Source organism: Dama dama, chromosome 2 (genome assembly GCF_033118175.1).
Source record: "Dama dama isolate Ldn47 chromosome 2, ASM3311817v1, whole genome shotgun sequence".
Taxonomy (NCBI): Eukaryota; Metazoa; Chordata; class Mammalia; order Artiodactyla; family Cervidae; genus Dama; species Dama dama.
In genome coordinates, this window is record NC_083682.1 from 5,033,977 (window position 1) to 5,061,804 (window position 27,828).

Sequence of the window (27,828 nt, forward strand, 5' to 3'; positions counted from 1 at the left end):
AAGAATACCAGAAGCTGTTTACAAAAAGTATTTGTAATTGACCACTTGACACTATAAACAGCATCCCAAGTAATAATGGATAAATACTGATTTAACCAAAATTGCAACAGAACTATACTGGAGAGACAGGGAAGAGGGTGCAGTGTCGGGGGTGGGGGGCAGCTAATCCTTATCTGTCCTCTCTTTTCACAGCAGGAAATCAAAACTAAAAAGAAAAAAAATCAGCAAGCATGCATACAAGTATGAACTCTTCCAAAATGCTCTTCAGACATATGGAGGTAAATATGTATTTTTTTAAATGGGCTAAAAGAGTTTTAAGTAATATAGTTACCTTCAGGGAAGAGGGAAAAGAGGCAGGGGTGCCTAGGAAATGCTGTCATCTATCCTACCTCCTAAAACTGGTTCACCCTTAACTGGAGGTATGCAAAACTGACGCCAAAAGAATTTTTTTTCAAATACATTTTAAGAAGAATATCAGACTGGGAGAGAGCATTAGATGTTGAGACAAGAGAAGTGTAACGTCAGCCACTCACTAGTCATGTGACCTAAGACAAGTCAGCTGACCCGAGGATCCATTTCTTCATTTACGAAATAAAGGAGCTGGGCTAAATTAAGTCTAAACTTCCTTCCTGTTTCAATAAATTTATAAATCTAATATAAAAATAATCAAAATTCTAAATATGGTGCCAGTGGCCATGGACAGCAGCAAATTAAATTACAGAAAGAATGAAGCAAGACTTGGTGAAATAATAAATGGAGAGAGAAGTAAAATGGGGGAAAAAAATTCTGTTTTAAGCCTGTGGGTACCAAGATGGTGCTGATGGTGAAGGTGAAATGAGAACAGCATTGTCTGATTAACGAAGACAAAAGAGTTCCCAATCCTGGCAAGGAAAAAATGAGAAAAGGACATGGCTACAGAGCAGTGGGACCAACTGCACAGTCATAGAAGCTAAAGGAGGAAAATGGAGATTTGCTACTAAAGAATCATCTGATGTCTCAGTCCTCCCGGGTTACAACAGAATACCGTACATTCATAATTTACAAACAAAAGAACTAGACTTCTCACACTTCTTGAGACTGGGAAGTCCATTGTCTGGTGAGGACCCCCTTTCCTGGTTCACAGACAGTGGCCTTTTCTGGATCCTCACACAGCAGGAACGGGTGAGGAACCCAGGAACCCTCTGGGATTACCAATCCCATTCATTAAAGTGCCACTCTCATGACCTCATTACCCCAAGGCCTCACTCCCCTAAACCATCACACTGAGGATTAGGTTTCAACATAAGAATCCTGGAGTGGGACACAAACATTCAAGCTATAACAACCGATAGCTTTAGATTATTCTCTCAGAGGAAATGTATCCAGAGGCGCGCCCTCAAAAAAGGGAAAACAAGATTTTTTTTAAGATAATATACTTTTACTTTCATATTTATTCTTGTCAATCATTCTTTAAAGGAATGACCCTATCATAACCTACAAATATAACCCTATCAAAAAGGGGGTCCTCTTTCCAGTACCAATCAGTCTGATCAAGGCCAATGAAGAGAATGTAAGAACATAATTATAAAAATATCAGTCAAGAATGAGGGCTGAGTTTAGCCTAAAACAGCAAAGGAACAGATTCTCAACTAAAGAGTAACTAAATATGTACTTGCTTAGTCACAGAACTCGAGAATAGCAAGAGTGAACGTCTACCCTTACAAACCCTTTGTGCCAGCATCATACACGTGCTTCTCAATCCTCTTAGGTATTATTCCTATCCTGTAGTTGAGAATAACAAGAAAGGACTTACTCCAAAAGAACACTGAAATTATTATTTTTTAAATTCACTTTGGGGGAAGAAAGGAATAATAATCTCTCTCTCCATGCTCTTACATGAATTTTTAATATAAATTCCCTGATATTCTTCACAGATGCAAATTCACAAGAGGAAACTACAGCTATTACATAATAGGCAAGAAAATATTTTCTCCTTGTATCATATATCATACACAAACAACTAAAAACAACCTCTCAGTTACAAACAGGTGAAACAGCCTAGAGGCTGGACACACAGAAGAAGTAATTACTGTTACTAACAAGTCCTGAGATAGGCCAACTCAATCGTTTCCATGTGGATTTTAATAATCTTTTTTCTGCAAGTGTGCTCACACATGTTCCCCAAATACCTAAGTCTAAAAAGATGCAAGATAGTGAGATGGGAAGGCAATCCATAATATTTTGTTCAACGTTTTATCAATGACTAACACACAGAAAATAAATTAACCCCCCCCCCATATTCTGACCACAAAAATCGTCAAAAATGAGCACACAAACACTCGTAATTGAGAGAAACAACCTAAATAAGTAACATCATTTGATAACTTCAGAGGCATCTTTATATATATATATATATATACACAGTATATATTATATATACAATAATTGTGTATGTGTATTATACATATATGTACACACACATATGTAACTATCAGCTAATTTCAGAAATTAGCTGAATTTAATTTAATACAATTTAATATAAGCTGTGGCAAAAATACAGACTTTGAAAGCAGTAATCAAAAATATCTGTACCAAGAATACAAAAAGACTACTTTTTAAAGTATAAAACACCCAAGGTAAATCCATACTACCACCTTTCAAAAGCAAAATCATGTATGTAAAGTACTTTAAGTAAAAACTTTAGCCCCTAATCGGATTACATCATCGTCTGGCTATGTACCCTAATGGACACTCAAATCACTGCCATCGTGCATAAAATCAATCCAACCCAAGTTGCTATTAAAATGGAGCCAAATCCTAAATTAGTAAATTAGCATCCGAAGTAAAGCCCAGAAAACCAACTCTGCCTGTTACAATGTCAGTGTGCAGAGAGGTAGAGCAATGGTACAAAAGACAGGGCTCCAGGCCCCAAAGCTATACTTAGCTGGTCACCCACAGTTACACATCAAGCTTAATCTGATGTAAGAGCTGAAACTCCCATAATCCACAGTACAACAACAAGAAAGACATCAACCTGCTGTAGGACACCCTGGTAACCAAGCGAGTAATATGTGAAACCCAAGTACAGAGACTGGAAAACATGCTAAGCAACATGAAGGTGAATGAATATATTCACTGAGAACTCAACCTGGGAATGGGATTTTCAACTAGCAAACCAAGATATCTAAGACATGAAAAATGAAAAGTCCTTCAAATAGGCTCTTGGTTACTGTCCTAAAGAGTAGATGAAACAGGAATGGAGAAAAGACCCAAGTCACAACCACAAGCACTGCCACAAGCTCCTACTTTTAAACACAAATCTGATTCCTAACTGGCAATTCTAATCATACTCATAACTCTTGGTGTCCATCACCAACATTTCTAAAGTTGTAAAAAAAAATAAATAAATTTTTTTAAGGTAAATACTCTGTACCTACACTGTCCAATACAGTAAGCCACTTGCCACACACAGTCATGAGTACCTGCAATACACCTAGTTAAGACTAAGGAACTGAATTCTCAATTTTAATTTAAATAGCCCCACTGAGCCCAGATAAAGTATACTATTTTACTGGACAGCACTGTTCCAGCTCACATTAGATATGAAGCACAGAATAAAACATTTATTGTCTATAATCTTGGGTTAAGTTCACATCTATAGGCTTCAGTTTTCTCAATCAAAATATGTAAAGAGGGTTCCGACTGTGACTAAAAATAAATCAGGGCAGCAGGTAAACAAGTTCTAATGCCTTCCTTAGAACTGTTGTGAAGTAATTAAAGCCATACTTCCCCCTCAAACTTCTGGCAGATTACCTCACTCTGATCATACAAGGGTATCACACTACCCCTCACTTCACGAAACTTAACAGGGAAGACCATGAGAACACCGATTCAGTTCAGTCCACCTTTGGACAAGTAACCTCACCTTTTCAAGCTTGTTTTCCTAAATGTAAGATGAGAGGATTAGACTAAACTATCCTTTAAGATGCTTCAAATCCTGAACTACTACTTTTCTGTGGCTCTATGAAGAACATAAGTGAAACCAAGATACTCCAAGAAATGAAGAAAAAGGAATCAATGAATAACCAGTCTCACACTCAAAAGAGATTAAATTTAAACAAGATCTTAAAGTAGACAGTCCCAATGATAGAGAATTTAAAGTCACACAGTGTCAGTGTCCTCTGCTGGGAGACCAGCTTGGTCTGTTTAGGGTCTCCAAAGCAGCGAGATCAGGAAAACCAGACTACTGCAGGAGGCGCGAGGTCACCGCACACAGAGGCGGTGCTGTCCCGCCCCTCAGAGCACATTCCTCCTCCGGCAGGCGGGCAGCAGCGGGGTCACCACTGCCACACGCAGGCTTCGCGGACAACGCCAGACGTCTGCCTACCCTGTCAATGATCCAAACCAAGTAAAACGATCCTCTCATGAAAGGAGTTGTGGCTATTTTTAGATTAAATAAGGAAAATGAGAGTGAATTCATCCACGAACCTTTAACTTATATCCATCTTTCCTGTGAACTATAGCTCAGAATATATAAAAAACAGGACAAAAAATCCTAACAGGAAACTGGAGAAGGGAATAGTGACTAATAATTTATGTGACGTGTGTTAAAAGGCAGATCAAGAGAGAACGACAGGTTTAACACCACTCTCCAAAGGTGTATTTTCAAATGTCTTCTGTGCCAATAACAGACCAACTGGCATTTTTCTCAATCTTATAAAATGGAGGAACAGGTTCACTGTCAAAGTACCTCATTTATAGCATGGTAGAAAAAAACAAAACCAAATGTTTTATCTGATACTGACTTTCCTTTACATTACAGGTGATTTAACCAGGGCGCCACTGATGACCATTTAGTTTTCAATTTTTACTATTATCAAAAAATGCCACTTCCCAAAAGTGGAACTGCCGGATTGAACAAGGCCCATTTCTGATTAGGCACACAAAGCCTCAGGGCTCTCTCCCCGCAAGTCATGGCTACTCCCACCAGCCCCGCCTGGTTCTTCACCCCCATGCCCAGCAAAGTCTTCTCCTGGGAGCACTGTGTTTGTCTAAGAGCCATTTATACTTCACTTTTCTCCAACTGTCTGTTTATATCCTTTTGTTTGTTTTTCTACTGGGCTCGTCTTCTCAATGATCTGTAGTGGTTCTTTAAAAGTAAAAGAAAAGGAGCCCTCTGTCACAGAGCATTCCCTCTTCCACTCAGCCCAGTCTGGTGTCTATCTGTACCACTCAACCGAAACTGCCTCTTCAAGTCACCAGTGACCTCCAGATGGGGCTAAGTCTAAGGGAAACCCTCTGTCCTCGTCTCAACTTCGTGCTCGGAGCAGTCAGCACATTTTACGGCTAGACCCCCGACTGACGCAGTCTCTCTCCTCGGCTTCTCTGAGATCACATCCTCCTTGTTTTCTTGCTGGCCACCTCTCGGTCTCCTCTAAGGCAGAGGTTCCCACCAGGTTCAGACTGGACACTACCTAGGTACACTCTCCTAGGCGGACGACAGTGGTCAGGGTGTCAGTTTCCACTTGTTCTATTCACACTATCGCTGCAGCAACTCAAACAAGCCTTGGGGAGAATCTTTTTGAAGGGTTTTGTTGAATAAATGAAGCCATTCCCACAGGGTTTAAACATAACTCTATAAGCACAGGAGAGTCAAATTTATAAAGCTGACTAAAGCCACCTCTGCACCTCAAACACAGGCACCCGTTAGCCCCTGGATGTCTTGCAAGCATATTAAATTTAATCTCTCCTAACCAGGCTTTTGCTCTCTATCACACACCGATCACCTAACAAATCCTTTCTCACCACATCCGCCCCATCCCAGAAAAGGCACACTCCAGCTGGGGTAGACTCCTTTTTTCTCTCAACATCCAATTCACCAAAATTGTGTCAACTCCATCTTCTGAGCACCCCCCCTTCTCCAGCCTCTCTGGCCACCACCAAGAGGACAGAAACAGCTTCCTAACTGATTCCTCTGCCCCTTTAAGCCACCGTTTACCTTGGTTCCTAGTCCACGTCCCCTGCCACTTCACGTGAGCAATGACGACACTGATGATAATCTGATCTATGGGGTCTACTGCGGTAGCCGTGCCAGGCTTTGGAGCACATGAAACACGGCTAGTATTTCTAGTTCAAACTGAGAAGTGTTCATGTATAAAATACAGCTGACTTCAAAGACTGAGTACAAATAAGACAAGTGAAAATATCCCATTAATACTTTTGTACAACATGCTGAAATGATAATATTTTGTATTACTGGGTTAAAATACATTAAAATTAACGTCACCTGTTTCCGTTTCATGAGGCCATTAGAAACCTTATGGTTACATATGCAGCTTGCTCTGTATCTGAGACACTGTCCTGGCTCACTGAGGGCACCTGAGTCCACGGGACCAACGTGTAGCAAGCACAGGCCTGGCATCGGCGGGCACCCAGGTATCTGCTGGAGGCACTACAGCCAACAAGCACCATCCTTTATGCACACGCATTTAAAACTGAAACACGGGAATTTTTACCTCTTACCTGAAGTTGAACCACACTTTAAAGTAAAATTTTTATTAGGAAAACAACTTTACTTTTTTCGTTGTTTAATTCAACAAGTATTTACTGAGACCTGCTCTCCAGAGCCACCAGATTCATGCGTCCCAACTTCCAGCTAGTGCTGTTGTGGGCGCACTGCTGCCCTTTTATTAAGGAAAACCCGTAACGTGGGATCAGAGAATGGTCTTCTTTGCTTCTCATATTTTGCAATTTTACAATAAAACATCATTTGAACGTATACAAATACACGAATACATCCTTTTAAACTATTAAAACAACACACATAAAGTGACAATCTCCTTTTACCTACCTAGCTCCTTCTAATCAATTTCAGAACTACTAAGAAAACAACTTTACACATACATGAATTTTAAGAAATACTGTCTACTTCTCTAACAATCATTCTAGTTATATCACTAATTTTTATAATTTTCCATTGTTAAGTTTTCTATCAGAAAGGAAAGACAGAAACGGAGAAGACTGGAAAATCAAGGCAGCCTAAAAAGATTTTGAGTCATCAACCCTTAAAACATAACTCACCACAACTCAGATCATCCATGACAGCAGGAAAGCTAGTGGACAGTACAAGGAAGAAAAGAAATAAGTAGGTCGCTATTAACATGGAAAGTCTAATAAATAAGAGGTGAGTAGGGATCATCTTATAATGTACAGTAAGTCCCCCACATACAAATGACTCCTGTTCTAAGAACACGTCTGTAAGCCCAATTTGTTTATAAGCCCAAGAGAGTTAGCCCAGATACCCAACTGACACAGTCGGCTGTGTGGTGCTTTACTGCAGTAGAGCAATACCCTTTTCACACAAACAGGACCTAAAAAGCAAACAAACACAAAAACTAAAACACATTTCTAATCTCACAGCACAGCACCCTGAAAAGCACAGCAGCACAGCACGACAGCTGGCATCGAGTAAACAGGCCAGAAGAGTCACTGCCTGGAGGAAGGAGAGGAGGTGGGGGATGGCAGAGCTGCAGGGTGGTCCACATCTGGAAACAAAGGGCGAGCTGCAGGGTCACTCCTGCCTGACGCGGATGGCATTTGATGGCACAGGTTCTGGCTCCTTACTGAATTCGGTTCTATCTACCCTCCTGAAAAAACTACCCAGTGATGTCTGGGCAGTAGTCCCTTTCTCATCACAGGTGACAGGGTAGCGCTGGACTGCATTCTGAAAGGCTGCTGCAACTCATGGGTACCATTCTATGTTCGGGGCCTGTGACTCAAAAGCTCACAGCACCTCCTCACACAAAGAAAATCTCCTTGCCACTTCCTGTGTCATAAATCTCTTCTGAGCAGTACCAGCTCCATCACCGCTGCTTTTACGCCTGCTTCCAGATACCCCGGGCTTGAGACACTGCACTGCGGTACCCCACACAGTACTGGGAAGTACCCAACAGCACAGCCACCTGCAGGGGATACACGCACGGGACAACGTACACCAGACAGGGGACCGGACATGCCAACAAAGATCTGAATCTCTGAAAGTTCACAGCATGAAGGTTTGTATGTAGGGGACTTACTGTATTTAAATGTCCAATCACCACGTTGTACACCTGAAATTAATACAGTACTGTATGACAATAACAAGTGAAAAAACAAAGAAAACAAAACCCCTGGGGGTGAGGATGTGGACCCCCCCCAAAGACGTGTCAGACCACCTTACGTGATGCCCCGTGACATCTGAACTACCAGAGAGGGTGGCACCCTCAGAAGGGAAGGCTTCCTCCAGTCAGCGTGAGGTCTCCAGAGAACATGCACTCCTGACGGCCTCACACACACAGAGCACATCTCAAGACATAGTACAGACTATAATCTGAATGAATTTCCATGTGATTCAGGTTGGAAGCCCTTTAAAAATTTCAGTTTGGGGCCACACTAAACCTCCAGAGATCAATCACAACCAAAGTAGAAACGCTAATGAAACTGCAGTCCAGTTTACCGCCCGCACACAGAAACTCACAGTTACCTGCTTACAAGACAGAGAACTCTGCAGGGATACAAGACAAAAAATCCAGGTCTTCCACAATAGGTGGCAAGAGGTATAGGGGGAATTGTTTTAATTGTTAGACTTTATTTGGATCTCAATTTGAAAATATTAGAAAACTATACATATAAAAATTACTGTATTTGAGACAGTTGAAAATTTCAACTCTAATTAGACACTGGATAGGATCAAGCAACTACTTTGTGGGAGTTTTAGGCTAACCATAAAGGAAAAATTAACTAACTGAATTACATTAATATTAACTCCTCTGCCTCGAAAGACACAATGACAACCCAGAGAGTAGGCAGAGATATTCACCATATTTATATCTCCTGAAAGATTCATATCCAGAATAAAAGAAATCCTACCAAGTGTTGTGTGTGAAAATTTGTCCACAAACTCTTTGACACTTTTCAGAAAATGGAATTTCACTCTCCAAGGTGGGACAAGGTAAGTGACTCTCTTCTAACAAACAGAATATGGCAAAATTAAATGCCACAGAAAGACTTCTAAGGTCGTGTCCTAAAACTCACAGCTTCCGCTCGGTGCCACTTCGCTCAGGTCTCCCTCTTTCAGGAGGAAGGCAGTCACCACGTCCTGAGGCCAGGACCCAGGCCTCAGGACAAAGGCCTGCAGAAAAGGAACTGTGGCCTCCCCACCACAGCCGGGACTACCTTGCTGGGCATGCAAACGAGCCACCTTGGGAAGGATCCTCCAACTCCGGTCAAGACTTGGAAGGCTGATGACATCCAAGCCAAAGAGCCCAGCCCAGCCACTTCCAAGTTCCTAAATCACAAAAACTATGAGATAATAAATGTTCACTGTTGTCATAAGCCACTAGGTTTAGGGGTAATTGTTATGAATCAACAGAGAGCTAACAAGATAAAATAGATGACGCAACAGAAAAAAGAGAGGAGACGTAAATATCACTCTTCATTGAAAGGAAAAAAAAAAAAAAGGCTTCCCAGGTAGCTCAGCTGGTAAAGAATCCGCCTGCAATGCAGGAGACCCCGGTTCAATTTCTGGGTGGGGAAGGTCCCTGGAGAAGGGATAGGCTACCCACTCCAGTATTCTTGGGCTTAGCTGATGGCTGAGACAGTAAAGAATCCGCCTGCAATGTGAGAGACCTGGGTTCGATCCCTGGGTTAGGAAAATCCTCTGGAGGAGAGCATGGCAACCCATTCCAGTATTCTTGCCTGCAGAATCCCCATGGACAGAGTAGCCTGACGGGCTACAGTCCATGGGGTCGCAAAGAGTCGGACAGGACTAAGCAACTAGGCACAGCACATTCATTTAAAAAGGATAACTATGGGGCAGCGGGGGAAGGACTGAGTTTGGGATCAGCCAATGCAAACTATTATACATAAGACAGATAACAACAAAGTCCTACTGTAGAACACAGGGAAACATATTCAATATGCTGTGATAAACTACGATGGAAAAGAATGAATGTATTTTGATTTCACTGGCAGTTCAGTGGTTAAGACTCCACACTTCCACTGCTGGGGGCAGGGGTTCAACCCTTGTTCATGGAACCAAGATCCCACATGCTTCATGGTGCAGTCAAAAATAAGTAAATAAAAATGAAATTAAAAAGGACGTGTGTGTGCATGTATATGTGTATAAAACAATCACTTTACAGTATAGCAGAAATTAACACACAGATCAACTATACTTGAATAAAATTTTTAAAAATAAAATAACTGACCAAAAAAAGGCATGAAAACATACTTGACATCACTAGCCCAAGTTACAGCTACTGTAAGGCATCACCACACAGCTAGGAATGAAGGTAAAATGAAAAGGATGAAAGACAGGAGCCATTCAAGAGAGGATGGAGTAAGTTGACCCTCACACACCGCTGGGGGAATGTAACCTAGTACTGCCACTTTAGCAGATGCAGCCACAGGTTTCCAAAGAGGAATACATGCACACCTCTACAACCGAGCAATTTCACCTCCAGGTATATCCCCAACAATCCCACACACAATGTCAAGAGAAAAGCTCAGACACATGTGAACATACCATAGATGTACGGAAGGAATGAGATTGGGCAGAACTAATCAACACAGTTAAGTATCAGGACCCTGGCTGTTCTCAGCAGATGGTATGACTGAAAGTGGACAAAAGGGATGCCTGGGACCCAGTTACCCAGGTGGGTTTCAGACTGTGAAAATCCATTTATGATGTACACTCTTCTGTATTTCTATCACACTTCAATACAGATTTAAACCAGTAAGAGTCCAGGAGAGATGTGGGGACTGAAGGAGTAAGCGGGGCACTGCTGACCTTGGGATTATGGGGCTGGAGCTGATTACCTGAGTGTTCATTACACTATTCTATGTTTGAGGATGTTAAAATTTTCCCCTGATAAAGAAGACTTTAAACATACATCAATATAAAATTGGATGGAACTGCTGGTAAAATTATAAACTAGGGTAGTTTTTCTGGCCATGGACATCAAAGCGTTTTAAAATCTATACATTCCTTGACCCAATTACTCTGCTTTAATGAGTTCATCCTAAGGTGTTCACCCTGAGTTAAAAGTCTTATATATAACAATGTCCAGGGACTTCACTGGCGGTCCAGGGGCTAAGACTCTGTGCTCCCAATGCAGCGGGCCTGGATTCGATCCCTGGTCAGGGAACTAGATCCCATATGCCAAAACTAAGACCTGGCACAATCAAATAAATTAAAAACAAACAAACAAAAATGTCCAAAGAGTTAATAACAAGGGGGGGGAGAAACATCCAAATATAGAGGTCATAGGACACGGTGGGGACCACCACAGGACAAACAATCCAGGTCATCCACAATACCTGGAACCTGAGTAACAAAGATTTTATCTACCCCAAGGTTCTTTTATCTATCCAATGAAATACAGTCATTAAAAGTGATGTTGATTCACATCATTATGTCACTGAAAACATGCAAATTATTATGAAAACAATGTGATACCACTACACACCTATTAGAATGGCCGAAGTCCACAAGGCTGACCACCCCCCCCCCCCCCAAATGCTGGGGAGGGTGTGGAGCCTCCGGAACTCTGTCATTGCTGACCAAAGTGCAAAATGGTGCAGGCAATGGGAAGACAGTTTAGCAGCTTCATACAAAACTAAACACATTCTTACCATATAATCCAGCAATCATGCTCCTTGGTATTTACCCAGAGGAGCTGAAAACATGAACAGAAACCTGCACACAGATGTTTACAGCAGCTTCTTCCAAACTTGGAAGCAACCAAAATGTCCTTCAGTGGGTGCGTGGGCGACCTTTTCCCCCTCCCCTCATGTTCTGGAGAAGGAAATGGCAATCCACTCCAGTACTCTTGACTAGAAAATCCCATGGACAGAGGAGCCTGGTGCAGGCTACTGTCCATAGGGTTGCGAAGAGTCGGGCACGACTGAGCGACTTCACTTTCTTTCTTTCATTTTTCTGGGAGGGGGAAAGGAACTTTTTTTTTTTTTTTTTTTAACATCAGGACATCCTGTCCTTAACAAAGCTCACCTTAAAAAAGAAAAAACAACTATTTTACCAGAGCCTAACCCACTGGGGTTTTACCAGAACCTAACCTACCTGGAGGAAGGGAAATATCCAACTCCAGCCCCTCTAACCTTCTGCATGAGGAAAGAGAAGTACACAACTCCAGACCACTCTAGCCATCCTGTACCACCTATGAAAAGGAAAAAAGCAGAGAAGCACTGGTGAAGTTCACAGCTCACCAAAAAACTGAGACTGCATAGGACTACAGAACATTTCCCCTCCCCAAGACAATTACACTGCATTTCCAAAGGTCTGTTCTTCACATTTCCTTTTACCAGTGTATCATGTCTGCCTTTCAGAAAAATTGCAAAGCATACTAAGGGAAAAAGCTTGAAAAGCTTAGCTTGAAAAGACTGAGCAAGCATCAGAAGCAGTCACTTATAGGGACACTTTCCTGGGGCCCAGCAGTTAGGACTCCGCAGCCCCACTGCAGGGGCGCAGGTTCGGTCCCTCGTCAGAGAGCTGGGATTCCACAGGCCTTGTGCTGTGCCCCCAACCAGAAAACAAAACAAAAGCAAAAAAAAAGTCATGTATGCCACACACACTGAAATCATCAGAACAGAAAAGCTAAGGGCTTTAATGGAAAAGGTAGGCAACATGCAAATAGAGAAAAAATAATCAAAACAAACATTCGAAGGATCAAAGAAATGCTTCAGACCAAACACTAACAGAAATGGACAATGTCTTTGATAGACTTGTTAGTAGACTGGACATAGCTGAGGAAAGAAACTCCTGAGCTTGAAGATGTAACACCAGAAATTTCCAAAATGGAAAAGCAAAGAGAGAAGACAAAAACAAAAATGGGATGGCGGGGGGGGGGGGGGGGGGGGGTGGTGGTGTGTGTGTGTGTGTGCAGAACATCCAAGAACCGTGGGAAACTATAAAAGGTATAACATACATGTAACGGGATACTGGAAGAAGGGAAAAGGAATAGAAACTATATTTGAAGCAATAATGACCAAAAATCTCCCCAAATTAATATCAGACACCAAACCACACATCAGGAATCTCAGGGAACACTAGCAAGATAAATACAGAAAAATAAAAACCTACGCCCAGGTATACCTGGGGGTATACTGTCTACAAGAAACCCACTTTAATACAGAAACCCAACACTCTAATAGTAAAGGAATGGAGCTGTGCCATACTAACACTAATTAAGCAAAGTGGGAGGAGCTATAGTAACTGCAGACAGAGAAGACTTCAGGGCAAAAAGTCATTACCGAAATGAAAAGGGGGCCAGTACTCTAGTAAGACATGACAATTCTTAATGCTATGCACCTAACAACACAAACACAAGTTAAAAACAGATACAACTGCAAGGAGAAATAGATGAGTTCACTTTTACAGTTAGCGACTGTATTACTCCTCTATCAGACACGGATATATCCATCAGACAGAACAGCAGTAAAGACATAACAGAACTCAACAGCACCATCAATCAAATCAACTGCATATAGCTGACATGTATGGACTACGGCATCCAACGACAGAAAATCATACATTCTTAGATACACATGGAGCATGCGCCAGGACAGTCCATGTTCCATGAAACACACCTTAACAAACAAAGAGCAAAAGTCATACCACGTCTGCCTTTAGGCCACAATGCAATCAAACCAAGTCAGTAACAGAAACACAGCTGGCAAAACCCAAAGGACTTGAAGATTACAAATGATACTTCTAAAAAATGCATGGATTAAAGAAAAAATTCTCAAGAGAAACTTTAAAAATATCGAACAAAATGAAAATACAACTTATTAAAATTAGAGGGATGCAGAAAAACATTGCTTAGATTAAAATTTATAGAATTGAAAGCACATATCAAAAAAGAAAAATCTAAAATCAATAATCTAAGCTTTCGCCTTAGAAAAGCAAATTAATTACAAACTAAGCAGAAACTGAAATAATAAAAATTAGAGCAGAAAAGAATTTTAAAACAAGAAATCAGAAGAGGAAATCAACAAACCCAAAAGCTGAGTATCCCCGCCCCCACCCCCCGCCAAATCAATAAAGTAAGACTTTTGCCAGACTAAGGAAAAAAGACCTGAATTACTAACATTAGAAATGAAAGGGGAATCACTACAGATCTCATATGCAACAAAAGGATAATAAAAGAGTATTATGAACAACTCCATAGCCACAGATTTGATAACTTGGATGAAATGGACCAACTCCTTGACAGATTACCTTTCACAACTCACATAAGAATAGCCAATTTGAATAGGGCTGTATCTATTAAAGAAATTGAATCACTTATGAAAAACCTTCTAAAACAGAAAGCATCATGTCCAAACGGATTTACTGGTGATTTCTACCAAACAGTTAAAGAAAAAAAAACTGTACCAATTCTCTACAGTCTCTTTCAGAAGACAGAAACAGAAGGAATACGTCTTAATTCATTCTATGAGACCAATCATGCTCAGTGCTATTTACTCAATTGAACTGAAAACTTATGTTTACACAAAAGACTGCATACAGATGTTAGCATCAGCTTTTTCATAACTGCCCAAACTTGGAGGCAACCAAGATGTCCTTCAGGTAGAATGGATAGACTGTGGTACAACCAATGGACATTATTCAGCACTAAAAAGAAATGAGCTCTTAAGGAGTGAAAAGACATGGAGGAACCTTAAATGTATATTACTAAGTGAAAGAAGCCGGTCTAAAAAGGCTACAATACTGCATGATGTCTACTATATTTTGTTCTAGAAAAGGCAAAACTAGAGACATATTAAAAAGATTAGTGGCTGTCAAGGGTTAAGTCTGAGGCAGGGATGAACAGGCAAAGCACAGAGGATTTTTAGGGCAGTGAAAGTGTTCTGTAGACTACTATGATGGTGGATATATGTCATTACACATATGTCTAAACTCAAAGAATATATAACACCAAGACTGAACCTAACGTAACCTGCGATCTCTTGAGTGACAATGACGACAAGGTTGCAGGTGGCACGTGGGGAGACAGGGCGTATGTGGCCTTCTGGCTCTGTACTTCTGGCTCAATTCTGCTGTGGACCTAAAACTGCTCCACGAAATAAAGTTTATTAATTTTCAAAAATGGTTAAAATGTAAATTTGTGTTACATATTTTTATAGCAAAAAAGATCTGCTAAATAATTTTTCATTTATAGTAGAGCTTAAAAACGTCATATATGTCATACATCATTTGAAAAGGAAAGAGAAAAGCTTTCTAAAACAAGGTTTCCATCAACTATTTAACAGTTGTACTTTATATATGACAATAAAAAGCAAAGAATCCAGCTTATAATTCAGTATTTTACCTATTTCTGTACCAAACGCAACTTTGAAAAGCTTCGAAGTTTGAAGTGCTTTACTGTAAGAAACTAGAAGCAAGTCAAATTGTGACAGAAGAAATCTAAAGCCCACTGACCTGGGAGGGGCTACAAAACACCTCCATGTAAGTAAGTAAAAAGAAGGCCGATCTCTGGGTACTGCATGGGAGTCGGCGAATAGTGATGAATGATTAAAGAAAAAGGTGTGCATGCCCAACACTGGGCTTCCCATTCTATAAACACACAAATAAATACACAAACAGAAGAAAATCAAGAAAACAGACCAAAAAAAATGATTAACAGCAGAAGACAGAAAAGGACTGAGGGAAGGTGAGCAAAAGAGATTTTAGTCTTATCTGTTTTTTTTTTTTCAAAGCAAATATAATCACATTAACCAATTTTTTTAAACTAAGACCTCTAAACAGAAAAATGGCAAAAGAGTAAAAAAGAAAATTTCACAACATCCTACCACCAGTCAAGATTTCAAAACCAAAGTCAGTAAGATTTCATAAAATAAGGTATTAATCATTAACAAAGTCAGCTTCACCATATCACCTGTTCTATGAAAGTTTATAATTTCTACATTAATAAACTCACAAGGAAAAAAAAAAATCCCTACAAATTCAAATTACCCAAAGTTAACCTTCAATGGGGAAAAGAGAACTTTAATATCATTTCCATTTTACACAGAAGAAGCTGGAGCTCAGAAAGTGAAATAATATGCCCAAAATCAGACAGCAAGTTCAGGGCTCAAACCAAGGTTCCAATTCAGTTCTCATCAATTTAACGCCTCTATGGAAATCACTCTGGCTCGCCGTCCTCCCGCCCTCCCAGGAGCTCCTTCCTCACACAAAAGATGAACAGCCTACACTCATCTTGAGGTGAGAAGTGTTACAATATGCAAGCAGTGAGTCCAGCAGAAGTGATGACTGTAACAACAGGCGCCAGGCAAACAAAACAGGAAGAGACACGATTGTATCTACCCAGGGTAAAGATGATGCTGTTAAAGTGCTGACTCAATATTGCCAGCAAATTTGGAAAACTCAGCAGTGGCCAAAGGACTGGAAGAGGTCAGTTTTCATTTCAATCCCAAAGAAGGGCAATGCCAAAAATGTTCAAACTACCATATAACTGTGCTCATTTCACATGCTAGCAAGGTAATGCACAAAATCCTTCAAGCTAGGCTTCAACAAACAGTATGTGAACCAAGAACTTCCAGATGTACAAGCTGGGTTTAGAAAAGGCAGACATCTAATTGCCAACAAACACTGGACAATAGAAAAAGCAAGAGAATTCCAGAAAATCATCTACATTGGCTTCATTGACTACACTAAAGCCTTTGACTGTGTGGATCACAACAAACTGTGGAAAATTCTTAGACCGATGGGAATACCAGACCATCTCACCTGTATTCTGAGAAACCTGTATGCAGGTCAAGAAACAACAGTTAGGAAAAAAACAAAAAAAAGAAACAATAGTTAGAACCGGACATGGAACGATGCACTGGTTTGAAACTGAGAAAGGAGTATATTGTCTATATATTGTCACCCTGCTTATCTGACATATGCAGAGTACATCATGCAAAATGCTGGGCTGGATGAAGCACAAGCTAGAATCAAGACTGCCGGGAGAAATATCAATAACCTCAGACATGCAGATGACACCACCCTAAAGGCAAAAAGTGAAGAGGAACGAAAAAGCCTCTTGATGTAGATGAAAAAGGAGAGTGGAAAAGCTGGTCTTAAAAACTCAACATTCAAAAAAACTAAGATCATGGCATCTATCCCATCACTTCACATCAAACAGATGGGGCAAAAGTGGAAACCGTGACAGATTTTATTTTCCTGGGCTCCAGAATCACTGCAGATGGTGACTACGGTCATGAAATTAAAAGACGCCTGCTCCTTGGAAGGAAAGCTATGACAAACCCAGTCGGTGTATTTAAAAAGCAGAGACATCACTTCGCCAACAAAGGTCTGTATAGGCAAAGCAAAGGTTTTGCCAATAGTCATGTACGGACGTGAGAGTTGGACCATAAAGAAGGTTGAGCGCTGAAGAACTCATGCTTTTGAATTGTGGTGCAGAAGACTCTTGAGAGTCCTTTGGACTGCAGGGATACTAAACCAGTCAATCCTAAAGGAAATCAACACTGAATATTCACTGAAGGACTGATGCTGAAGCTCCAATACTTTGGCCACCTGATGCAAAAGAACCAATTCATTGAAAAAGACCTTGATGCTGAGAAAGATTGAGGCCAGGAGGAGAAAGGGGTGACAGAGGACAAGATGGTTGGGTGGCATCACCAACTCAATGGACATGAGTTTGACCGAACTCTGGGAAATATGAAGGACAGGGAAGCCTGGCGTGCTGCAGTCCATGGGGTCGCAAAGAGTTGGACACAGTTTAGTGACTGAACAACAATGAACAAGGCTGAGGTGGGTACATGAGCAAGGGCAGGCTGCTGAAGGTTTACACTAATCAAGAGGCAATTCAACAGTAACTGACACCAAAAGCTGAAAAACTTTTAGGCCTGAAAATATGGTAAATGGCAGGAATGGACTCTTCTTTTTTCAGAGAATAAACACAAACATGCCCAGTAATGTTTCTCCTTAATTCTCACAACAATTCTGCTAAACCAGCGTGCTCTCTCTACCCTGTGCCCCAACAATGCCTCCTCATTCTTTCCTCATTGCCCTAGAAGATTACCAAACTTTATTTTTTGAAAGTTGATGAAAACAATAGTTACAATGCCTATGCATTTCAAACTCCTTGGCATCAATGAAAATTACTAGCATAGGACTAAAAGTAGCAATTAACTCTCTGCTCCTGGGATCAGCAGCATTGACGCCAAACCCCCTAATCCTTCCCCAGTTTGCAAGGTTGCTAACCAGTGTCACAAAGTGAGTTCCAACCTCGCACAGCCTACACCAGTATGTCCCTCCATTTCTCTTTTCATTGATTAGCTGGAATAAGAAAAGACTTTGTATAAAGAAATACCAACAAGTATGAAACCATCCCTCCTCTCCCCCAGGAGAGGCCAAGTACTCTGAATGCTGAACTCCACTCTTTTCATTTCCCAAAGACGGATTTGGCCAGTAATCTATTTTGGTCCACATCCCTTTTCCAGATTGTTTTTGGTGTTCTATACTTGGTTAGAGTCGCATTTAAGGTTCACATAAACGTTTTCTAGCAATCAAAATGATCTTGTTTCAAAAAGGTAACTTATTCTGGAAATCTTTTCCATTTCTGGATATAAAAATGAGCTGCTTCAGTTGTGCCTGACTCTTTGAGACCCCATGGGCTGTAGCCTGCCAGACTCCTCTGTCCATGGGATTCTCCAGGCAAGAACACTAGAGTGGGTTGCCATTTCCTTCTCTAGGGGATCTTCCCCACCCAGGGATCAAACCTTTGTCTCTTACGTCTACCTGCACTGGCAGGCGGATTCTTTACCACTGTGGCCAACTGGGAAGCCCCAAAATGAGCCACTAACATGAAAGAGGAGAAAATCTTTAAGAAATTCTTTACTGAAACTCCATTTAAAGGATGGAGAAAAAAAAATCACATCTGCCAGTTTTTAGTAAAATGAATATCCTCTTTTACTTGTAATTTTTAAAAGTTTTTTTGAATACTGATTGAGACATATTCAAAACAGTATCTGATACTTGATTATTCAAAAGCACCAAGACACCAAAAGAGCAAACCAACACCAGCAACCTAAAAATAAAAAAAGACTAAACGTACCTGCTGGACTGGTTAACATGAAGAGCACTTTAGGTACAGAATACCTCAGACTCCTGGATAAGGAACAACTGACAAGTCATTTCTAATTAATCTCAATACCAAGTGGAAAAAGGTAGGAAATACTGTCGGAAGTGCTCAGGGAAAACAATGAAAACAATCATCAACCTAGAACTAGATTTTAGGCAAAATGCCTTTCAAGAATGACAGTATTTTTTTGTAATGCCCAATTTGTAGGATTTTAAGAGCAGCAAAATGAAAGTTAGGCAGTAGATGCACAGAAATTGGAAAGGACACTGAGACTAAAAGCATTCAAAAGTTTCTTATAAGGATAAAGACATCAATTAACTTTAGGTCTTAGGTTAAATATGAAATGTCTAAGATCACCAGAAGTGTCTAATCTCTTACTGAGTACAGGCAAAAAGAGTAGACAGGAATTAAGGGGGAAAAAATCCCACAATACATAGACAAGAAAAGAAAACGCCCCAGTTAGAAAGCAAAAATACAACAGTAGAAATAAACCAAATATTTCGATCACAATTAATGTAAATTAGTTGAAATACGAAAAGTCGAATAATGAAAATCCAATCCAGCTGTGTGCTGCTTTCACAAGGCACACCAAAGACACACTTAAGAAGCAAAAAAATACTTATCAGGCAAACATTAATTAAAAGTCACTTGGTACAGCTATGCCAATATCTGACAAAATGTATTTTAGTGGAAAACATGTTCCTAGAAACAAAGATTCACTACAGAATGACAAACTGTGCAAGTTACTAGAAACAACAATTCTAAACTTATAAAGATAAAGCAAAAATTGAGAACTACAACAATTCAACAAATGTTCCATCATAATGAAATTTTAACAATACCCCTCTCTGTAACTAAGGGAACAAGCAAACAATATTAGTTAAGGACACTAGTTTGAATGTGACTTCAATTAATGTGCTTCATCTAACAGACATGTGGAAACCTGACCTTAAAATTAGAAACGCATTCTTTTTAAACACACATGGAATAAAAATTTGCCACTAACTAGACACTGTTAAAACAGCCTCAACAAATTTCAAAGAATAAGAATCACACTGGACCACATCTTATGAGCACAATGTATGCTAGCAATCAGTAAACAAAAATTAAAAGATATATATACACACATATATCAAGATTTTTCTATATACTTTTTAAACTTCTAAGTCAGAGAGAAGTCAAAATGAAAACGTGAATATATTCAGAAATGAAAGATAAAAATCCTACACAGCAAAATTGTTATTTAAAGGGTAATTACTACTCTATTTACATATATAAAGTACATATTATGCATGCTAAAAATTAATGACCTAAGAATCCTGTTTAAGAAATTAAATATTAATAACTAATTACAAGTCAGGCAGATTCAAAAACTAAGAAGCTATAATTTTCTTCCAATGACTGAAAATTCAGACAAAATGAGTTTTAGAAAAACATAAATTACCAAATGTGACTCAAGAAAAAGAAGAGTCTAATGATCCTATAAACATTAAAGCAATCAAATCAATAATTTTTAAATCTCAGACAGAAAACACCACACCCTTATGATTTTACGGGCAAGTTTTATAAAACACTGAAGGAACAAATAATTTTACTTATGAAGCCTCTAAGAAAATAAAAAGGAGGAAACACCACAGTTTATTTTATGAGACTAGAATACTCTTGGTAACAAAACTCATAAGGCTGATACAACAAAAAGGGAAAATTAGAGAACATTCTCACCAATAAACAAAGATACATAAAACCTGAGATATTAGCAAATTAAAAACAAAAGAGGTGGGGGGTGGAATTCCCTGGCAGTCCAGCGCTTAGGACGCTTCACTGCTGGGGCCCAGGTTCAATCCCTGGTTGAGGAGCTAAGATTCTACCAGTGTGGAAAGGCCAGGAAAAAACCCAAAACAAACAGAAAAACAACAAAAACCTGAAACGGACAAAAACATATGTAACAAAAACAAAACAAAAAAAACTTTTAAAGGAATACATCATTATCAAGTTGGAAAAACTGTCATATCATCATCTCAATAGATGTAGAAAACAAAATTAGGACTTCCCTGGTGGTCCAGTGGTGACGAATCCGCCTGCCAAGGCAGGGGACACGAGTTTGATCCCTGGTCAGGGAACCAAGGTCCCACACGCCCTAGAGCCCGCTGCTCTGCAACAAGAGAAGTCTACGAACCACAACCAGAGAGCAACTCCACTGGCCACAGCTAGAAGAGCCAAGACCCACCACAGCCAAAAGTAAATAAATAAGTGAAAAAAATTTTAAATGCATTCAATTAAGTTCAGTGCCCACTTGTGAGTTTTTTTTTAAATTCTCCGTAAACTAAGGTTGAAGACATCTTCCTCAATCTGTTAAAAGAAAAAAAAAGTATCCACACATCACACCTATAATGATAAAAGATAAAAACATTTCCCTTAAAACTGGGGCTGTGATAAGGATGCCTGCCACTAGCATTTATATTCTCCACTGGTGATGGCTGCCATGCAGCAACGCAGTAATACTAGAGTAAAATATATTAAACAATAAAAGGACTGGAAAGAAATGAACTGTCATTATTCACAGATGAGATGATTATCTACATAAAAACCCCAAGAGTCCACAAGAAAATTATTATTAAGCCAGAGAAGCTACTAGATATAATAGCCACATACAAAGTAATCTGCATTTCCATTTGCCAACAAATAGAATTTTTTAACTTAAAAAAATAACTTACAACAGCAACAAAAATATGAAGTAACCAAAGGATAAATCTAACAAAAAAATGCAAAATTTGTAGAAAGAAAAGAATATAAAACTTTTAAAAAGACAACTACCTATAAACCAAAAAATCTATTTCCTCTTCTACCTGGGTAGTATGAAGACAGAAGAAAAGAATCGGAAAATACTAAAATCCATTTTTGTCCTTTTATTACATGCTTTCAATAAACACTTTTTAAAAAATCCCATAAACACAGTAAAACGGTCACAAATTGGGAAAAGGTATTTGTCACAAAAATAATAAGAATCAGAATATATAAGAATTCCTACAAATAAGAAAAATCAAACTCAAGAGGAAAAATTAAGACAAACAGGAAAAAAACAGAAAGACATAACAGCTATTTCACAAAAGTAGAAATCTAAATAGCCCAAAAAAGATGCTCTACTTCATTAGTAATTTGAAAAAAGAACATTAAAACCATGCAGTGATAAATAAAAGTGGGCAAAGAACTACTTGAATAGACTTTCCTCTAAAGAAGATACACAGCCAATACATACATGACTAGATGCTCAACAATATTAGTCATTCAGGAAAGGGAAAACCACAGTGATACACCACACTTCACACCCACTAACATGGCTATAATTTTTTTTAATGGAAAAATATATATTAGCGAGGATGTGGAGAAATTAGAACCCCGGTATGGTGTTGGTGAGATGTAATATGGTACAGTCACTTTGGAAAACAGTTTGGTAGTTCTTCAAAATTTTAAAACACAGGAACATTACCCAACAATTCCACTCCTAAGTACACACCAAGAGAAATAAATACCTAAGTCCCTCCAAAGACTTATAGGCACTCACTCACAGCAGTATGGTTGGTTAACAGCCAGAAAGTGGAAACAACCCAGACATCCACCAACTTGTGAATGGATAAATAACAGGCGGTATGTCCACGCGCTCAAACGCAACGAAGCGCTAATACCAAAATATGCTACAACAAGGATAAACCTTGAAAACATGCTGAGCAAAAGAAGCAAGTCACCAAAGACCACATATTGTATGATTCCATTTACATGAAATGTCCAGAATCGGCAAATGCATAAGAAAGTCCATTAGTGGCTGCCCAGAGGTTGGGTGGAAATAGAGTCACTGCTAACAAGTACAAGGGTTCTTTTTAGGATGATGAAATGTTCTAAACATTAGATTGTGGTGATCATTACACAATTCTCTGAACATACTAAAACCTATTTGATTGTACCCTTTAAATGGGTAAACTGTAACATGTAATTACATCTCAATAAAACTAGTAATTGATGGAGATGTAAGGTCATAACCACCAATTTGACAAATATAAAAAAGTCTGACAATACCAAGAGCTGGCAAAGATGTAGAACAACAGTGCTGGCAGGAGGGTACTTCTAACTAAAGTTCAATTACTTTTAACTAAAGTTAAAACTGTACAGGTCCCACTACCCTGCAATTCTAAGTCTCTCCAGGCTTTATATCTTGCAGAAATGTTTTTTGCACTTCTCCAAAACCTCACTGTTCTGTACTGGAAACAATCCTATCCCATAAGGATAGGACAAAGAATAAAATCAAATATATTCAGCCTGAAAAAGAACACAGAAGCGAAAAGGAATAAACTACAATTACACACATCAATGTGGGTTTCCCAGGTGGCTCAGTGGTAAAGAATCTACCTGCCAATGCGGGAGACGTAGGTTTGATCCCTGTCGGAAAGATCCCCTGGAGAAGGAAATAGCAACCTATTCCAGTAGTCCTGCCTGGGCAATCCCATGGACAGAGTAGCCTGGAAGGCTACAGTCCCCCATGGGGTCAGGAAAGAGTCTGATACAACTTAGCAACTAAACTCATCAATGTAGCCAAAACTCATTATCTGCAGGGCCTCACTTCCTTCCTTTCCCAGTTTCAAATCCAGGCCTCACCATTATAAACTCCCCCTTTACCTTCTTTTTTTCAACTGGAGTATAGATGCTTTACAACGCTGTGTTAACTTCTGCTCGCTGTATAAGGTGACTCAGCTATATGGACACATACAGCCCTCCCTCTCAGACCTCCCCCTGCCCACCCACCCAGGATCCCACTTGTCTAGATCACCGAGCACCGAGCTGAGCCCCCGCACCATACAGCAGACGCCCACTGGCTCTCCACTCTACAAACGGTAGGGTAGGGACCTGCTCTCGCTCCATCACTCTTGCACGCAGAAACCACAACTGCAACACTGCCTACTCTACTCCCAGGAAAAAGAACACAACTGCTTTTTTCCACTTTAAACTAGGACGGCTTCCCCGAGGAGCCCATTCCACACTGCAGATCCACTCACATTCTTTCTTTCCATAGATACTCCGCACTTTGTCTCTCCTCACAGACAACCCGCCCCTACTCACCCTCATTTTCACTGACTGATAACTTCTTGTTTCACCGAGAAGAAAACTGTCCTGGGCTTCCCTGGTGGCTCAGTAGTAAAGGATCTATGTGCCATCACAGGAGACAGGTTCGCTCCCCAGTCCAGGAAGATCAACTCAGCCTGTGCGCCACAACTACTGAGTCTGTGAACCCCAACTACTAGGCCCGCAAGTGCGAGAGCCTGGGCTCTGCAACGAGAAGCCTGTGTACTCCAAAGAATAGAACCCCCTCGCCCCAACTAGAGAAAAGTCCGAGCAGCGACAGTGACCCAGAACGGCCAAAACAAATCAAATTAATTAAAAAAGAAAAAGAAAACAGTCCTGCTCCCACCATACTAGCTCCCCAAGTCTGCTCCCCGTCCTCTCACCAAGCAAGAGCTGGTGGACGCTCCCCGTGGGTCCATTCCCTGTCTCCTTCCCAGCAAATGCAAGTCATCAGGGTGTGCATTCTGCACAGGTATCATTTCCCAACAGTACAATCACTGTGACTTCGCCATCTCCACAAAGCCCTCTCAGGGTCCCAACTCTCCCCTCAGCGCTGTGGCAAGTGCCCACGGACGGGCTTCCCTCTGCTCTCAAGCCCTCAGGAAGCCTCCCTCCCAGGCTCTCCCCACCACCATGTGGGGACTGCTCCCGTCAAGACCATCGATGACTCATGTGCCAGCGAAGCCGCAGGACAAGCCCGGGCCTTCGTGCCACTGGAGGGCACGGCAGGAGCACTGCGCGGGGGTTCTCACTCCCTCCCCATTGAAGACACCTCCCCTGACGTCAAAGACTCAAGGCCCCCGCTCCTCCTCCACCCCAGAAACTGCCCGGCCCCCTTTTCCTGGCTGCCTCGGCCCCCATCCTGCACTCAGTCAGCATCAAGGACTTCTCGGTGTCAGAGGACACTAAACGCTCTCACGTCTGTCTTCAGCCAGACCTCTCCCCTCCACTCCAAACACCTTCATCCCACGTGGCTCCCGGCAGCTCTCTGGAGTTTCACAAGAGCAGCGGGTCTGACCCCAACTCGACCTTACTTCCACAACCTGCACCAGGAGCAGGAACCTCTGGTCGGTAGGGAGCACCTTCACCCTGCTCTCTCAGCCACGTCCAATCTGTCAGCAAATCCTGTCGGCTCTACCGTCCACATGCATCCGGCATCCCTCCGCCTCTCACTGCCACCCCTGTGCCCCTTCAGTCCAAGCTGCCATCATCGTTCTGGGGGGTCCTCGGCACCAGAGGGACAGCTATTCTTAACACAGTTTCAGGGGGACCTTTTAAAAACATGTATCAGATCTCATGTCACACCACTACTCAAACACTTCCATGACTTCCCATCTCATTCAGAGAAAGAGGCAAAATCCTAACCCGGGCCTGCAAGAATGGCTCCCACCCCACGCCCTCTGACCTCCTCCCCTGCCGTCCTCCCCCCCGCCAGGCTGGCCTCTCTGCTGTCTCCCTAACACACCAGGTACAACCCTTCTTAGCAGCGCACGCACACTGGACTCTGCCTGTCAGACTCCCCCGACCTCACCCCCACCTGGAGCCACGTGGCTCCCTCCCTCACCTGCTGATGTTCAGAGGTCTCAGGAAGGCCCATCCTGACCACCTTATTCAATCTGCAAACAGACCCCACCCAGCCACTCCCGGCTGACTTTGCTCCCAGCTGTATCACTCATGACAGCTGCATCTCTGACTCACCTGTTAACCGTCTTTCTCCACTAAAATGTAACTTCCAGAGAACAGGGACAATGTCTTTTTGGCTCACTACTAATATAGTCAGCATCACAACATATGTCTTACTGCCTAAGACATAAGTACTCAAACATACAAATGAATCTCAAAAAACAGAAAGAGGAGAGGGGGTGAGTTATACAACAAAATGATTCAATTTATATAAAGACAGGCAAAAACTAAATTACTTTATGTAAGGATAAAAGGATACATTCACAGGTGCTAACACCATAAAGTAAATCAACAAAATGACACATGCGGGGCAGCCCTGCTTAAGGGAGGTGAGGAGGAGGAGGGATGAGGGGCGGGGGTGTCATACAGGAAGCCAGAGGTAATGGCAACGTTCTGTCACTGAAACTGGTGGTCTGAACATTTAATATCTGTACACAGGCCAACAGAGACTCTTGGGACGTATGAGTCCATTAAAAATTAAAATAAAAAAATAGGTTAGAACAAGACAGGTCAAATCCAGCCCACCACCTCTTTTTGTAAATAAAATTCTACCAGAAGAATACAATTCTCTTAGAAGCTTCATTTGTTCACGTGTTGACTACGGCTGCTTTCACACCACATCGGCAGAACTGAGTGGTTACAGAGCCCACGGAGCCCACAGAGCCTAACGTGTTCATTCACTGGCCCTTTACAGAACACAGTTGTTATAATGTGAAATTTGTAAACAAATTAAGAACAACATTTAAAAGAGCCAATCACCAATCCTTCAAGGACAGCCCTGGCAGTCCAGTGATTAAGACTCCACAGTTCCACTGCAGGAGGCTCGGGTCTGATCCCTGGCTGAGAAACTAGGATCCCACATGACACACAGCTGAGCACATAAATAAATAAAAGTTCAAAAAACAAAAGGAAAAAAAAAAAATTGATCCTTCAAAACATGTGTGATTATCTCACAGCACAGAACATTGAAAACATATGGCTCTATATAACATGAGGGACTCCAAAGCAAAGTTTTTTATACTGTCTTCAAGCACCAGAAAGAGATTTTAAAGATGAATATTTCAGAACGTGCCTGCGTGCTTAGTTGTGTCCGACTCAGCAAAACTTCAAATTTATGATGTCTACTCTCAACACAGCAAAAAAAAAAAAGTCACATTTTAGTGAGCAAAATCTATATAAAATAATCCAAATTTGGGGAGTGGGGGGACACCACCACCACCTAACTCTATAACCTGCCCTGACCCACTTCACCATCACCCTATACTTCCCCAGAGCAGCTAGTTAGATCTCCAAGGCCTTCTACCATACTACTCCGCTCCATTTCTTCAGGGCGTTTCACTGCAACTTCTATTAGTCATTTCTGACCTTATTTCTACTGTTACTAGGAAGAAGACTAGTAATAATAATAACAGTAATAATACCCAAACAAATATTACTGTGTGCTAGGCACTGTACTAATTAGTTTACATTTAATATTCATTTCACAGATAAGGAAACCAAGGAACAGAGATGTCACCTAATATTATGATTACACAGCTGGAAGACGGGGAGCCAGAACTCAAAGTCAGCTTTTTTAGATCCTTTGCACTCTTGCCCTCCACAAGATACTCTGACCGAGAGCAGAGAACAGGTATCAATCTGTGAAAACTCCCTTAGTTTAATATACTATGCCTATGGTAGGTGCCAAATGCACAGCTGCTGTATCGTCTACAAGTATAATAATAAATCGAGGACACAAGGTCCACAGTGGAAGGGGGGGAGTGATTCAAAAAGTGTTGCTTAATCAGGCGGGACTGGGTCTCACTGGAAGGCAGCTAAGGCAGACGTGAACTGCCCACTGCCCAGAGGCAACAGAAACCCTGTGTATCTCTGTCGACAAAAGTAAACTAGGAGGCACTACCCCTCA

At 41.0% G+C, this 27,828-nt stretch overlaps 1 protein-coding gene across 8 annotated transcripts in view; it reads right to left on the bottom strand.

Moving 5' to 3' along the window:
• PPP6R3 (protein phosphatase 6 regulatory subunit 3) overlaps positions 1-27,828 on the bottom strand; it is a 123,243-nt gene that overhangs the window by 89,013 nt on the left and 6,402 nt on the right. For 6 of the 8 annotated variants that reach the window (XM_061161983.1, XM_061161973.1, XM_061161963.1 and 3 more), the window contains exon 2: positions 12,098-12,194. The exons of the other annotated variants lie outside the window; for them this stretch is intronic. The gene's annotated coding sequence lies outside the window, so the exon portion shown is untranslated. The remainder of the gene's footprint in view (positions 1-12,097; positions 12,195-27,828) is intronic. 8 annotated transcript variants of the gene reach the window in all.